The following is a 15,933-nucleotide window of genomic DNA, read 5'->3' on the forward strand; positions in this document are numbered from 1 at the left end:
AGATGACGTACATGATTCCTCTACCAAATCCCTACTCTCCAACTTGGCTTCATTAGATCTGACTCAGCTCCCTACAGGACCCACCCATATCTAAGGCCACACCATTGACTTAGTCTTCAGCAAACTCTCAATTTTTTTTTTCCACACGCCTCTTCCTCTGATATGGACAGATCATTATTTACTGTCATTCACACTACCTTGTGGATCTCCCTCTCCCCACCAACCTCCCATAAAGTCAACTTCCCATCAATGGTCAAAACTGGACCCCAGAGACTGGCAGGACACTCTTCGTCTTTCACTTTCCAACCACAATGAGTCTAGCACCAGCCTTATAGAAAACTTCAATAATTGGATCTCTACCTCTTTAGATATTCTCCTTCCAGCTAAGATGGTTGTTAGAAGGACTAAACATAAGTCCAAACCCTGGTTTAATCTCAATTTTCTGAACAAAAAAAGGAGTGTAAGAAGTTTGAAAGAAGGTGGAGAAGAGATTACAGCATCGCTTTGAAAAAACAATATAGGGAAGCTATCAGAGCCTTCCATGATGGAATTCAATCTGCTCAAGCTATATTTTATAGTTCCAGAACAGAACAATCTGCAAATTCCCACATGTTCACAGTAATAACTTGGCAGACTTCTTTCAAAAGAAGATCACTGACATCTGTTCTTCCTTCCCTGTCACTTCCGGTCAAGAAAAAGATCGATACCTGCACAAAGATTCTCAAGTCCCAACGGTCTCGCTCTCAGTTTTTCAGCCTATGACTGAGGCTCTTGTCACCAACTACTTGCATAGTTCAAAATGGGGATCTTCCCTAGACCCCGCTCCATCTTATATTGTAGCGTTGGCCTCCAATATAATCTCTCCTATATTGAAAAATATTCTAAATCATTTCTTAACCTCTTGCTCTATACCTCAGACTCTGAAAGATGCTGTTGTTAAACCTTTATTGAAAAAACCTAAACTCAACCCCATGCAGCTTAGCAACTATAGACCTATTGCTCTTCTCCCTATCCTGTCTAAGATAATGGAAAAGCATGTCAATAACCAGCTAACATGCTTCCTTGAAGATCATGAACTCCTGCACTCCTCTCAAATGGGATATAGACCTCAGCACAGCACAGATTCAGCCTCACAAATGGTCATGGAATATGCCCACAACTGGTAGACTGCGGTGGACATGCAGCTATCATCTTATTAGATCTCAGTGCCGCATTTGTCACTGTTGATCACAACATTCTTCTTCAAAGACTCTCTGCTATAGGAATGGAAGGTACTGTATTAAGTTGGTTTTCTTCATTTCTGAAAGATAGAACGTTTGAAGTTCTAGACCATTCGTTCTTGTCCAATACGTGTTTTCTCACTTGTGGTGTTCCCTAGGGCTCTTCGTTGAGCCCCACTCTTTTTAATGTTTATCTCTCTCCTCTGGCCAAAATTGTGGAACCCAATGGCCTCTCTTTGGTTTCATATGCTGATGATACTCAGCTAGTAGTGCCTCTCTCAAATGCTGAAAATACCTCCCAGTTGAATCTCTCATCCTGCTTGGCGGATGTAGCTAAATGGATGACTGAGTCTAAACTTAAACTCAATGATGAAAAGTCGGAAGTAATGATCGTGGGCAATTGTGCCCTCTTCAACTCTCCGGCATAATTCCTGGAGGACTTCAAAAATCTTCCGCCCCCTAAAGACAATATAAAGAGCCTAGGCTTTTGGCTAGACCCCACCTCACAATGGACCATCAATCCAAAAAGCTTGCTTCATCCTGCTTTGGCCTATTAAGAACTATGAGGAAAATTCTCAATCTCTTACCTTTTCTTGCCAGAAGACTTCTTATTCAGGCTTTAATACTGTCTTGCCTAGATTATGGCAATTCCCTTTTTCTTAGTTCCCCTGGCTACGCGATAAGGAGACTGTAGGTTGAGCAAAGCGCAGCCGCACGTTTACTCAAGAATACACCTAGATATATATCGGCTGAACCTGCTTTAGCCTCCCTTCACTGGCTCCCCATAAAGCAGCGGATTAATTTTAAGGCCCTATGTATGACACATAAAGCCCTTCACAACAAGGGTCCCAAATTCCTTAGGCAAAGCATGTCATTCTACATTCCAGCAAGGCCCCTGAGATCCTCTGCTGCCTTGCTGGATCATATTCCACACTTCAAGAAAACTATATTGGGAGGTAACTCCTTCTCTGTCAAAGCCGCACACCTCTGGAACTCCCTCCCCCTGGAACTCCGGCAACAGCATTTAGAACTACCCTTCCATAAGAAATTGAAAACATTTTTATTCTCACAATAGATTTTCCCTTGGGCTTATGCTCTGGGCTTTTACTTACCTTTTTAGCGCTGGGAAGCCTCCGGGTAGCCATGTGCTCTATAAGGGGCATATTTATACTCTGTTTGCGCCAAATGTGTGTCAACTTTTTTTAAGCACATTCGGCCAAACCTTGCCCCATATTTAAACTCTGACGCTCGACCCCGCGGACATTAAAATTCCACTGTGTGCGTCATTTTTTGGATGCGGGAAACTGCCTGCATTAATGATATGCAAGGTAGGCGTTCCCTTCCAAAAAATGACTTTAAGGCCTGTGTGCCTTATTTACACCCCAGTGTCATTTTGACGCACAGAAGGGGGTGGGACTTGAAAAACAATGCACAGCCTGATGTGCGCCGTTTTTTAACGCCTGGGTCAGGGCTGGCGTTAAAGGACCTGTGGGCTCGGAAGTAGTCCAGAGGTGCCCTCCCCTGCCCCCAGGGACACTCCCTGCCACCCCCACCCACCCTTGGAGGACACCCATGGATGGGGGGACCCATCCCAGGTAAGTGCAGGTAAGTTAAGATAAGTATATATATATATTTTTTTAAAGTGGCATGGAGGGCCCAATTTGAGCCCCCCTACATGCCACTGTGCCCAATGTCCATGCCCAGGGTACAGAAGTCCCTTGGGCATGGCCATTGGGCAAGGGGGCATGACTCCTGCCTTTGCTAAGACAGGAGTTATTGCAGTCCAGTTTGAGGCATGATTTTTGCCTCAGACCTGACTTGCACCATTTTTTGATGCACAACCCCCATTTTCCCCTACGCCGGCGCTGCCTGGTCCGCAGCGCCGGCTAACATCATTCCTTAATTAAGGCGCGTTGGAATGGCGTTAGCCGGCAGTAAAAAAAATTACGCACAACTGCGTTGGCGCAGTTGTGCGTCAAAAAGTATAACTATGGCCCTAAATTTCTTAAACTAAACTAAACAATACTGGTGGCAGCTTGTACCCCTTGCACACTTCTGGGTACTTGACACCGATAAACTGAAACACTAGTAATGCAAATCATGTGCGTGACGTGGCTATTTTGCAGAATATTAAATAGTGAATAGAAATGGAATTGCAATGCATACTTTCTCTCCTGCTGAGGTGAAAAGTGAGGACGGAGGTTATCAGAAAAGGCATTCTCTAGAAATATTGAATGATCTCCTAATTTCCACCTCCATTAACCTGCTCCTGCATTAGCACTTTAGTGATAACAGTGTCACAATTCATTGCTTTTTGTGAACATATCAAACACCCTGCATGATGCGAGCAAACACTTTTGGTACCAATTAACATTTTTTACCCTGATGCGTCACCCTGATGCTTTTCACCCTGTTGCGGTTGCTAGCGCAGGTGTACTAATAAAAATTATTAATGAATGTTCATGTATTCTGAATAATGGTTTTGTGTAGAAAATAATAACGTAGAAAAAATAATGCATACATATGAAAATGTGATCACAATGGCCGCCAATGTCCACAAAGGGTACTTATTAATATTCTAATGCTGTGAAATGTTGAATATATGTTTAACTAATGTAGTAATATGTCATATTAAGGGTTATGCATCATATATAAGCTCTATGAATTTTAGGCCTTATCTTAGCGAAGGTCTTGGCCTAATTGCCAGGCGTCATGTCAAAGCTGTATTTCTTAACAATTAATAAATGGCTGTCCTATAGAGTTAAACTGTGATTTTCCATTTGCATTGTTTAAATGTGCTCATAACTGAGAGTTTTCTCATGAGTGCTGACTGCTAGTAGATTCTGTTCTTGCTAATGTAACAGTTTGTGTGTAATGTGTGTGAGACTGACTTTCTCAGGAGGAGAACAATGGAGACACTGACTGGAGTAGAAGCTGCAACAATATTGTTACCTGACAAGCCGGATGATGAGGACATTGCAGGACAACCAATCAACGACGTGAATGGAGTAGTAGTAGAATTCATAGATTTGGAGTTTTCGTATTATTGGACAAAGTGTGAACATGCGATTCATTGATCAATGGGGATTCGGGAAATAGTTCACTTGTTTTGATTTAACGAGACTGCACTGGGAGGAAAGCAGCATTTTAGTTTTTAGCATTCTGCATTTTGTATTTTTGCTTTAAGCATTTGCCATAGGTTCATTACCCATTTTCTTGCGGGCCAAAATGTAAATATTTTCTTGTGCGTCCTGACACAAGATGAGCTTAACTTTTGCTCAAAGACTTTGAGGGTCATTCTGACCCGGGCGGGCGGCGGTCGCCGCCCGCCTGGCGGGAACCGCCAAATGGCCACCCCGTGGTCAAAAGTCAGCGGGGGCCATTCTGACTTTCCCGCTGGGCCGGCGGGCGCCCGCTAAGGGAGCGCCCGCTTGCCCAGCGAGAAAGGGCCTGCAACACAGAAGCCGTCTCCGAATGGAGCCGGCGGTGTTGCAGGTGTGTGACGGGTGCAGTAGCACCCGTCGCGGTTTTCACTGTCTGCTATGCAGACAGTGAAAATCATGCTGGGGCCCTGTTAGGGGGCCCCTGCAATGCCCATGCCAGTGGCATGGGCAGTGCAGGGGCCCCCAGGGGCCCCACGACACCCGTTCCCGCCATCCTGTTCCTGGCTGTAAAAACCGCCAGAAACAGGCTGGCGGGAAGTGGGTCGGAATCCCCTTGGAGGCGCTGCTTGCAGCGCCGCCATGGAGGTTCAGCCCAACCAGGGGAAATCCGGCGGGAAACCGCCGGATCCCCTTTTCTGACCGCGGCTTTACCGGCGCGGTCAGAATGGGCAATGAAGCACCGCCAGCCTGTTGGCGGTGCTTCCGTTGCCCGCGGCCCTGGCGGTCTTGGACCGCCAGGGTCGGAATGAGGGCCTTTGCGTTTCCCGAACTTTGATGCTGAATCCTGATGCTTTGCTGATCGACTGATGTCCTGAGGATGAAGACTGACTCTGCTTGCTGATCCACATTTGAGGATCGGTATTATGAATTAGACTGTTGATTATTATGTCTATTTGCTTTTTCTTTCTAGGTGTCAACCGCACTGTTTGATAGAGCCATAGTTAAAGTGTTTTTTCCTAAATTCGTGTTACTGAATTGTATTGCATGAAGCCCAACATGCTGATGCTAATCTGATGTTAGTTAGGGATCCTCACTAATGAAATTGTGCTAATAGGGAATGATTCTTAATGAATTCCTCTGTTTAACACAAATGTATGTAATCATATCAACGCTGTTGACTTTGCTATTAATTTGCACTGTAACCTTAGAATGTGTTGTAGTTCAAGCTTTGATTAGATTACGTTTTTTCCACCGCTTTGGACAGCCAGTATTGTTTCTGTATGTGTTTCATTTGATATTGAGATTAATTTATACGACCTTAGCACTGTTATTATAGGGAAAGAAATAATCTAATTTTTACTGAAAAGTGTGGTTATTCATGACTGAAAGGTCGTGGTGCGTGACAGTTACCGACTCTATTGATTATTATTGTTATTGATTGTTGTTGATTATTGATATTGTGTCATTGATTATTGATGCGTGTACTGGAGTTATGGTAAGAACATCCTAATTGCGAGTCAAAAGGTTCATCGACCCATTTGCATCCCCTTGTAAGTTTACTTATTAAGGTCAGATGCGCTAACACAGTTTCTCACATTCCTCTGTGGTTTAAAAATTGTGCTCCAAGGCAGCTGTGGTTGACTCTGGTCAAGGGTCAAATCACAGTTTAAAAGAGGCCTGCAACCTCCAGACTTCCATCAGTCTGTCAGATTACAACAACCGTTACTCAAAAGATATGATTAGCTAACATGTGATACATGTCCTTTCAGTTCTGGGGGCGTGGTCTGGGCACTGAACAAGATGGCTGCAGCTCTGTAGAGTTCCGGTGGCTTTAGCATTTTCTTCGAAGAACAGGATAGAAGAACTTGTCCCCAACATCCCTCCTTCGCCACATGTTCTATAGAAAGTTGGCCGCACCAGAGATATGTAAATACAGTCTCTCTGCATGTAGTCTGACATGACGTACTCATTCCTTTAGGACACGTGCTTTGGAGGCCTCAACGTGTCTGAAGTAATTACCTCACCAGCAACATTCTCTGCATTCCTGCGTTGTTCAACCAATATTTTAGACAGATGCTGCTTCGTGTCCCCTACCAATGACCTATTTTTAAAAAACTATATACAGCTTAATGGGAACTCCACGGGCTGCTTTTCCCACATAAGGTCATTTTATTCTTCACATGGCAAGCTACTTTTTTTAGCGGCCAGATTATTATTACTTGAATCATTTTCATGTAAATGTGCTACTGCATGCCAAAGTAGTTTCTACTATTTGGATTTGGACAGTGATACTGTAATTGGGGATTATGTTGGAAATAATCCTATTAATTTTCGGAAATATATGAAAAAACGTTGCCTATGTACACTGACTCATGAGTACTATTATTTTTCATGTTATAATGAGTGCCTCTTGTATTTTATGTTTGCATGCCAAAGTAGCACCATACTTTGAGCTCTTGCAATATGTTACACAGTTCTCATTCTCCACTGTCCATTTATTAGTAATACTGAATCAGTGGTGTACTATGGGAATTTTATGAGGTACTGCTTTCTCGCTGATCTTCCCATTGACTTTCAGTACTTTATATAGTTCACTTGTCTTCATGCTGTTAATGACTTTATTTTACACAATTGAGCCTGAATATATTTATGGGGAAGCCACAAAAGGGGCACAAATGCCTCCTCTCCCTCATCTATCCAAAGAGCCCATTGCCTTATCCCGCGCCTATCTCCAGGTAACAACACACGCCCCAGAGGAATCATCATCCTTTTTTTGCAATTTCCAGAGTTAATACACTTGCTCTCTGTTGCTAAGAAGACTAAAGGCCATATATAACATGTATTTTTACAATTTTTAGGAAAGGGGGTGTCAAGGGCATCCCTTCCTAATACCGAATCGCAGCTGAATGTAGGAATGTTTTGTGACCAAAATGCAGTCACAAAACATTCATGTTTTACCACCTACTTCAGGTAGGTAGTAACCCATTCACAAATGGGGCGGGGCCACAAGGGACCCAATCCCCTATGTGAATGCGTGCAAATTTTTTTTTCAAGAGCAGGCAGTGGTCTCACAAGCCACAGTCCTTTCTTAAAAAATGAAGAGAAAACTTTTCATTTATCTTTTTTAAACGCATCCCTTTTTCCTTTTTAGGAAAACGGGCTGCATTTAAAAAAAATAACATTGCTTTATTTTAAAGCAATCACAAACATGATGGTCTGCTGAGCTCGGTAGGCTACCATCCCTGTGATTTTAGCCTTTCCTAATGAACTGCAAATTGCGATCTACCTCATGAATATTAATGAAGTAGGTTGATTTGTGAGCCATTAGGAAACGCTAAATGAAACTCCTGGAATTTCATACATTCAAATAGCAATTACCTAATTGCGATTCACAGAAAATTACAATTAGGTTATCGCTATTAAGTATAATGATATATCTGGCCCCAAATCTTTACAGTGGTCAGGTCACAAATTTTCTTTACACAGGATGTACCCCCGGCTACTGACTTGCAATCCTTCATCAACCACCATAAAACAGACCCCATGGATTTTGGGGCATCTTCTGTTACATGACTTTTCTCACTCTTAAAATTTCTGTACTTAGATAAGATTTACAGCAGTCACTGTGCATCACTGTTCTTTAATGTTCTTTAATTGTTATATTCTCCCTTAGTCATCTTTTGCATAATTGATAATGTTTGATGCAATTTAATAACTATTTTCCATCTCTCTCCTTTTCCCTGTTCCAGTGTAACCTCATTGTGGACCCCTTGTGTAATTTTCCCCCTCTCGTGTGTTCACATTATCTTATATGTCCTCCTTCTTGTATCCCATGGCAGGTGTGATTCTTCTCCTTTAGACATTTTACCCTAATTAGAGTTGTGTAATAGTCATCATATATATTTGCTATATATATATATTAATGTATTTATTTGTTTTGGACTGTTCCTACATTTCCTTTTTATTTCCTTGTTGCCCATATGCCGTTGATGATGTGCCTTTCTTCTCGGGTGTTCTGCTACCCATTTCCCTATAGGAAATCTTTTTTGTCTTGTCTTTCTACCTCTCCTGCAGCTGCGGATCTTGGTCCTTACAATTCCATATTTATGCATACTCCAGTTTTGGAAGGCTGTGTACCTTCTCTGCTCTCTCTGTTCTCTATTATCTTTCTCTTTTTCTATTCCATCTTTTCTCAAAGATATGCTTTGCTTTGTGTATTTACCTAATTGACAGCTGTATATTTTGTTCTCATTCAAAGCAAATTAGAACAGTTACTTGGAATTGAAATAGGTTTAAAAACAAAGTTAAAAATCAGCAGGTCTTATCTCATCTTGCTCGCTTCAGAGGCCATATTGCATTGTTACAGGAAACTCCTCTCAGTGACTTAGAATCAGCTAAACTAAAGAAACAATGGGTCAGCAGTGTTTTTGTAACCCCTTCCCAGACCTATAAGAATGGAGTCATAATACTTTGCCACAAATTTTTACAACCCATCATACACTCACAGCACCATGACTCAGAGGGAAAATGGCTGATAGTTACACTCACAATTGAAAACATTAAGCTCTCAATACTCAATTTCAATGGCCCCACACACCTAAGCTCCACTTTCTGGAAAAACATTTCACATACCTTCTAAGAACAAGCCTCTGACAACTTACAACTGACAACTTAATCATGTGATCCCTTTTTAGATAAACGTTCTAATTACTGCTTTGGTCCTCATGCTTTACAAAAGGCTTATCCCTTATTCCCTAACACTCACTCCATGATTTATGGCAATTATATAGGCGGTCATTCCAACTTTGGTGGGCGGCGGTAGCCGCCCGCCAGCCGGGAACCGCCAATCGGCCGCCATGCGGCGAAAAGACCGCTGCCGGCATTCCAACTTTCCCGCTGGGCCGGCGGGAATGAGGCCGCAACACAGAAGCCGGCTCCGAATGGAGCCGGCGGTGTTGCGGCCGTGCGATGGGTGCAGTTGCACCTGTCGCGCTTTTCACTGTCTGCTAGGCCCCAGGACACCCCTTACAGCCAGCCTCTTCCTGGCGGTAAGGGGGTCAGAATCCCCAGGGCAGCGCTGCTTGCAGCGCTGCCCTGGTGGATTCGCCCAGCCGGGGCAAAAACGGCGGGAAACTGCCGGCCCCAGTTTTCCGACCGCGGCTTTACCGCCGCGGTCAGAATGGGCTTGGAAGCACTGCCAGCCTGTTGGCGGTGCTTCCGTCATTCTGCGCCCTGGCGGTCCAAGACCGCCAGGGTCAGAATGACCCCCATAATCCCGATTTACTAAAACATTAATTTTACTCGTCTTTTACTCATCGTCACACCAGTCTCAATCACAACTGGATTATATTTTTCTGAGCAAAAGTTTAATGCAGCATGTAATCAATTCAGACATAGGATCTATACTAATCTCAGATCACGCTCCATGGTTAACTGATCTTGAGATCCTTTCTAGCAAACCTAATAAATCCTCTTGGAGATTCAATAATTTGATACTGTGTGACACTCTTTTTCTCAAATAATTTAATGATTTCATCCATTACTTCCAATTCAGACAAGAATAATCAGTAATTAAATCCATCACTGCACATAATGCAGGACAGCTGTTCAGAGAGTTGGATATTGTAGCATGTTTCGTCTCTTACTATAAAGATTTATATTTCCCGTAAAATACACCCTCAGAGTGTCTTGCCACATATTTCTCGAATCTTAAACCAAAAACTACACCATCCCTAGATCCTTAGATCTCTCTGTTCTGTAACCACTTCAAATGGAAGAAAAAAAATCAGCCACTCAATCTCTTCCAAAAGGTAAAGCTCTTAACCCCGATGACTTCTCAATAGATGACCCAGATGGCTTTCACATACTTCATCAGTTCCAATTGTGCATCTGGCTCCTTTTCGGAGGCTACCATTTACTTAATTCCCAAGAAAGATGGTAATTAGACTCAATGTAAAAACTATATACCCATTTCCTTGATGAACACGGATTGCAAAATTTTGCAAAAGCTTTAGCCCTGCGTCTACTTCCCTTTATGCTCAAATCTTATTGATGTCCATCAATCAGGCTTTATTTCCAACAGAATTGTAGCAGCCTCCTAAATATTATTAATAAAGACCACAAGCCTTTGATAGGGTAACTGGACTTTCTTATTGAAAGCCTTGCAATGGCATGGTATTGGGTCAAACTTTATTCAACTCATCTTGTTGCTTTATTCTTCCCCTCAACCTTTGGAGCTTGTCAATGGTGTAAAATCTTTTTATTTCCCTCTACAAAGAGGAACACATCAAGGATGCCCTTTATCACCTTTACTATTTGTTTGAGCACTAGAACAGCTTTTTCACCAATTAAGAACTTCTACAAATTTTACCAGCTGCAAAGTCCACAATACTCATATCAAATTCATGGCCTATTCAAATAATATTTTTCTCTTTATGTCCCACCCTGAAAGAGCTTTTCCTGCTTTCCTTCATTAACTTTCTCTCTACTCTGCAGCATCAGGATATGAATTAAACATGGATAAAACAGTTGTTTTACCCTTAATTAAATACTGCTCTGAAGATATATATGAATAAGCAGGGCTCTCCTCAAACCCTACCAAGATTAAATGCTTAGGTGTATGATATAGGAAGACTCTTAGAGATACAGTTAAAACTAACACAGAAATCCTAACAGACAGTCTATCAATTCAGAAATGGTCTCTGTTATACATTTTCTGGTGGGGTCGTCTAGACACCATCAAAATGATATTACTCCTTATAGTCAATTGTTACCTTATGATGCTACCTATTCATTTATCTAAGAATGTTTTCATCGCAATTCAAAAAATTCTTCCCAAGTTTCTCTGGCATGGTAAACCTCAACTCGCGTTATGTAGGCTAAAGCTTCCAAAATCTAGTGGGAGTGTCAATTTTCCTGATCTGGTCAATTATCACAAATCTTATGGCATCAAGCAACTCCAACCTAAGCTGTCATCATCAACCAACACACCTCTGAAACTATGGTGTCATTGGAACAAGCCATAATAGCACCTGTTTAACACAATCATATTCTTTTTTATTCAACCCTCCTAAATGTTAGCTTCTTAGCACAATTTCTCATGTGTGTACCCTTTTCAAACCGTGTAATGTTCTCCCATTGATCAATTCCTAGAGTCCTATTTGGTATAATACATTTAAAAAAAAGAGGAAGAACTTTATTCTGGAAGACATGGCTTAACAAAGGTTTTTTATGTATTTCCCAACCCTATAATGCAGGTTCTCCTATTCCTTTTCCCGACCTATTTCCATTTTTTCTATTTTCTATTTTTTCTAAATCCTCATATGCACCCCCAATACCATTAACTTTTGAATCTGATTCACAAAGCCTTTTTGCAACATTTCCATTCTGATATATCTCATTCAGGCTCCCCTTCTCACCCTATCGCCAAGATGATTCATTGTAAAGCAGCCCACATCTGTAAGATTTTATCCACATCTGACCTCAACAGAACCGAAACACATGTTCAGACATTATGAAAAAGTGGCTTTGGTACTTCTTGGCCTATTGATACATGGGATAAAATTTGGAAGAAAATTCATTCCTCTGCCCATACTGGTAGACTAACGCAAACACTCTACTTTATTCACAACAGACTTTTCTATACTCCTACCCACCTTTTTAAGCTCAAAATTATACAACATGACAATTGCTGGCTCTATCATACTCAATCAGGACAGACTACCATTTGTTTTTTATGTCCAACTCTGTCTACATTTTGGCTCTCAATATGGCAACACCTTATTGGTATTATTGAAATGCACATACCTTTTACACATAGTCTACTTTTCTTAGGTAGTGCTCATGCCTTGTGGAGTTTGAATAAGACACTTGGTAAACTACTTGACCTACTGCTGTCTATTGCTATCTCTGTTATCGCCTCCAATTGGAAATCTGACAAAATTAATCTTCTTACATGGTGGAATCTAGTTTGCTATCACCATAGACTACAACGCTGTAAGATCGATTCATTACCGTTATCTATCAAACGTACCCAGTTTTCGATGCCACTTACTACTTACTCATCATGTTGTGCTAAGAATCAGGTACCTATGACTATCTGATTGTATACCCCCTTTAACAGACATTTCCTACAAGTCTATATGATACTGTTTATTGCATAGTTTATCTCTTATAAATTGTTGTTGAATTTGCTATCCAATGTATATTGCTTTCACCTTCCATTCCCTCAAGGACAAATGCAATGACCTATCTTTCTATTTATTCTCCCCTTCTTACTTTCTTTCTTCTCCATTCTATCCCTCTTATCCTAAAAATGCGATCTTTCAATTTACATTGCAATTTCAAGGTGCTCTTCTCTTAGGTATGGTGCTTTAGTTTTACTATATTTTCTGTTTTACTGTATTACTGTATTACCTTAAACTGATATTGCAATGTTCATAGATATATGTTCTCTTAAACTCCATAAAATGTATTTATAAAAGAATATCCTTTCCAGTTTTTACATGCAGTTTGTGCTTACCTATTAGTAGCAAGGAGGGTTATCTTATTAAACATCATGCATGAGTACACACAGCAAGGGATGTTTATCCACATACACCTTAGACACCGCTGAAATGGACCCCCTTTTGTTTATGATCATTCATTTGGATTTCTCTAATTGGAAATTGAGAACATCCATACAATTTGCAGAAGTCGATAAAGACCCAGTTCTGTACGCCAGTTGTCCTAAGTTTTCAAGAAAGACTTGAAAAATGTGTGATTAGTTAGTGACCCTGACTCTCTGATATCATCTCCAGCTGTGAAAGACCAGGAATTCTCCATGGAGCCTAGCAATCTTCCAACCAAGCCAATTGAGACCCCTTCTCTAGGAGTTGATGAGGAGTATCGAAATAGTCCCAGAGAAGTTACAGAGTTCAAGGAAGAAGGATTCCAGAACTATTAGAAGGTTCTAGAAGGACTGGAGACCATTTCATACGCCACAGAGGTATGAGCCACCCTTTTTTCTGAATTAAGTCAGAAACATATAAACATTATTAATCGAGAGGAAACATCATTTAAGGGACTGCTTCAGTTTCCAGTTATACTGTTTGTGACTGCTGCTTCGGGGTCTAGATTGCAGATATGGAACTAAAAAACTTGAGCATTCATCTATGAAGTAAAACGTTTTACAATGCAGAACCAACCAGTGGTTGACCGTGCCTTGGAATCCTCTGGGTCCAGATGTCAACTGCTGCATTTTAACTGGTGAGAACTTTTCCAGTTTGCCATGATCTTCCTCATACACAGCAGGTACTTTACCTTTAGCAAGATCTAGTGTTCCAACCAGAAGTGCCAGGAAGCATGGATTGTGTTCACAAGCAGTATACTTCTCGAGTCTTCTAAATGAAAGACTTAATGCAGCACAGACAACTGGTTGTTTGAAGATAGAAGCTGCATTGGAACTTGGCAGCTCCCCAAGTTTTAATTGGTCAGCTGTACCAGAAAATCCTTGTCAAAACAAAATTTTTTCTAAAAAATCATATGGTCAAAGATGAACTGTTTTCCCAGTTTGCAGCCAAATAGATTTGCTGGCATTGAACTGCATCACTGGGTCCATAATAAGACCTTAAATGGCATGCCCAAAGCACACACCAAGCTACTTCTAAAGTTCTGCGGTATCCTCCAAGAATGAAATCACCTTTGCTACATAAGGCCCTTCTGTTGTATACTATCTTCAACTATTTCAATCCTTATACTCTACAGGGTCTGTGAAAAACTTCAGGAATAAAGTTAAGAATCACCCATAGTTTGAGCCCGCTCACACCAAGACACTGTTCCTTTCTGGAAAGCTGCATAAATCTCACTCTTAATGTTAGAGAAATTCTGGGGAGAGATGTTAAATATTATGCACAAGGTCAAGTTAGAACATAAAGTTCCGACTCAGTGATGGTGCATACTTTGTCCAGTTATTGAGGAAACCTAGATCCTGAAGAAGTGAACTATTGTGTTGACTTGAGAGAAAAACATCTACTTGACCTAAGTCCTAAGCCATGAAAATCTTGTAGTTTGGGTAGATGATTATGTGGTTGTTGAGCACTTGCAATAATTCCACGATGAAGCTTTAGCAGCTTTGTGATGCACCTTGAACATGAGAAACTGAAGGGCAGATTAAAGAATTTCCATGTCCGATTGACCCACACAAATTGCAGAAATGTGTTATGAGTGCTCTTTTTCAGCACTCTGTTGCTCCCTTGCTAGGTTAGATCTTTATAAATACCAATTCATAAATTTTCTTTAGAAAGTGGGTAAATAGGAACACGACATAAACATATTACAGCCCAACAGGGCCAATTTGTCTGTAGGAAGTAGGCTATCATACAAAACAAGGACATCTTCTAAATGAAATGTATTCCTTGAACTGGTGTAGCTAATGACAGGCTAAAGCTCTAGGCTCATACACCCCTGATAGATGCCTACCTCTATATACTTTTCCACTCAAAAACCTTCTCCAACTCCCTGTCTACTGTCTGCCATTACCCTGTTGAGAAAAGGATGGTAAGAGAATGGGAGAGCTGAACCAGAGATCCAACGACCTTAGGGGCATATTTATACTCTGCTTGCGCAAATCCGGTGCAAACTTAACTCCATATTTATACTTTGCCGCTAGACCCATCTAGCGCCAAATTTATGGAGTTTGAGTCATTTTTTATTACGTGGAAACCTACCTTGTGTTAATGAGATGCAAGGTAGGCATTCCAGGGCAAAATATTACTCTAAGGCCTTTGCGCCTTAGAGGGGGAGGGCCTTAAAAAATGACTCTAAACCAATTTAGAGTAATTTTTTAATGCCTGGGTCAGGGCAGGCATTAAGGGGCCTGTGGGCTCATTTCCATGGTCTCCGACAATAGAAGCAGTCCACAGGTGCCCTTCCCTGCCCCCAGGGACACCCCCTACCACCCTCGCCCACCCCTGGAGGACACCCATGGATGGGGGGACCCATCTAGAGTAAGTAGAGGTAAGTATTTTTTATTTTTTTAAAGTGGCATAGGGGGGACTTACTTGGGCCCCCCTACATGCCATTGTGCCCAATGGCCATGCTCAGGGGACAGAAGTCCCCTGGGCATGACTATTGGGCAGGGGGGCATGACTCCTGTCTTTGCTAAGACAGGAGTCGTTTCCATGGGGGTTGTGCATTAAAAAATGATGCTTGTCAAGTTTGAGTCAATATTTTTTACTCTAACCTGACTTGCACCATTCTTTGACCCACAACCCCCATTCTTCCCTACGCTTCCGCTGCCCGGTTAGAGTCACTTATTTTGACACTAACTGGGCTGCAGCGCCAGCTAACGTCATTCCATAAATAAGACGCCCGGCTGGTGCATTAGAATGGCGTTAGCCGGCGGTAAACTTTTTGACGCAAATCTGCGCTAGCGCTGATTTGCGTCAAAAAGTATTAATATGGGCCTTAATTTGTAAACATCTGATCAATTTCAGTATCCATGCATCATATGAAATAGAGAAACTGTTATTGTGGAAGAGTACAACACAGACTACCACAGAAGGTTGTGGAGGAGTAGAGTATTCCACCTGAGATGCTAGTTTCTGTCATTGCGCATTTTGTGCCCTACA

Source organism: Pleurodeles waltl, chromosome 6 (genome assembly GCF_031143425.1).
Source record: "Pleurodeles waltl isolate 20211129_DDA chromosome 6, aPleWal1.hap1.20221129, whole genome shotgun sequence".
Classification (NCBI taxonomy): Eukaryota; Metazoa; Chordata; class Amphibia; order Caudata; family Salamandridae; genus Pleurodeles; species Pleurodeles waltl.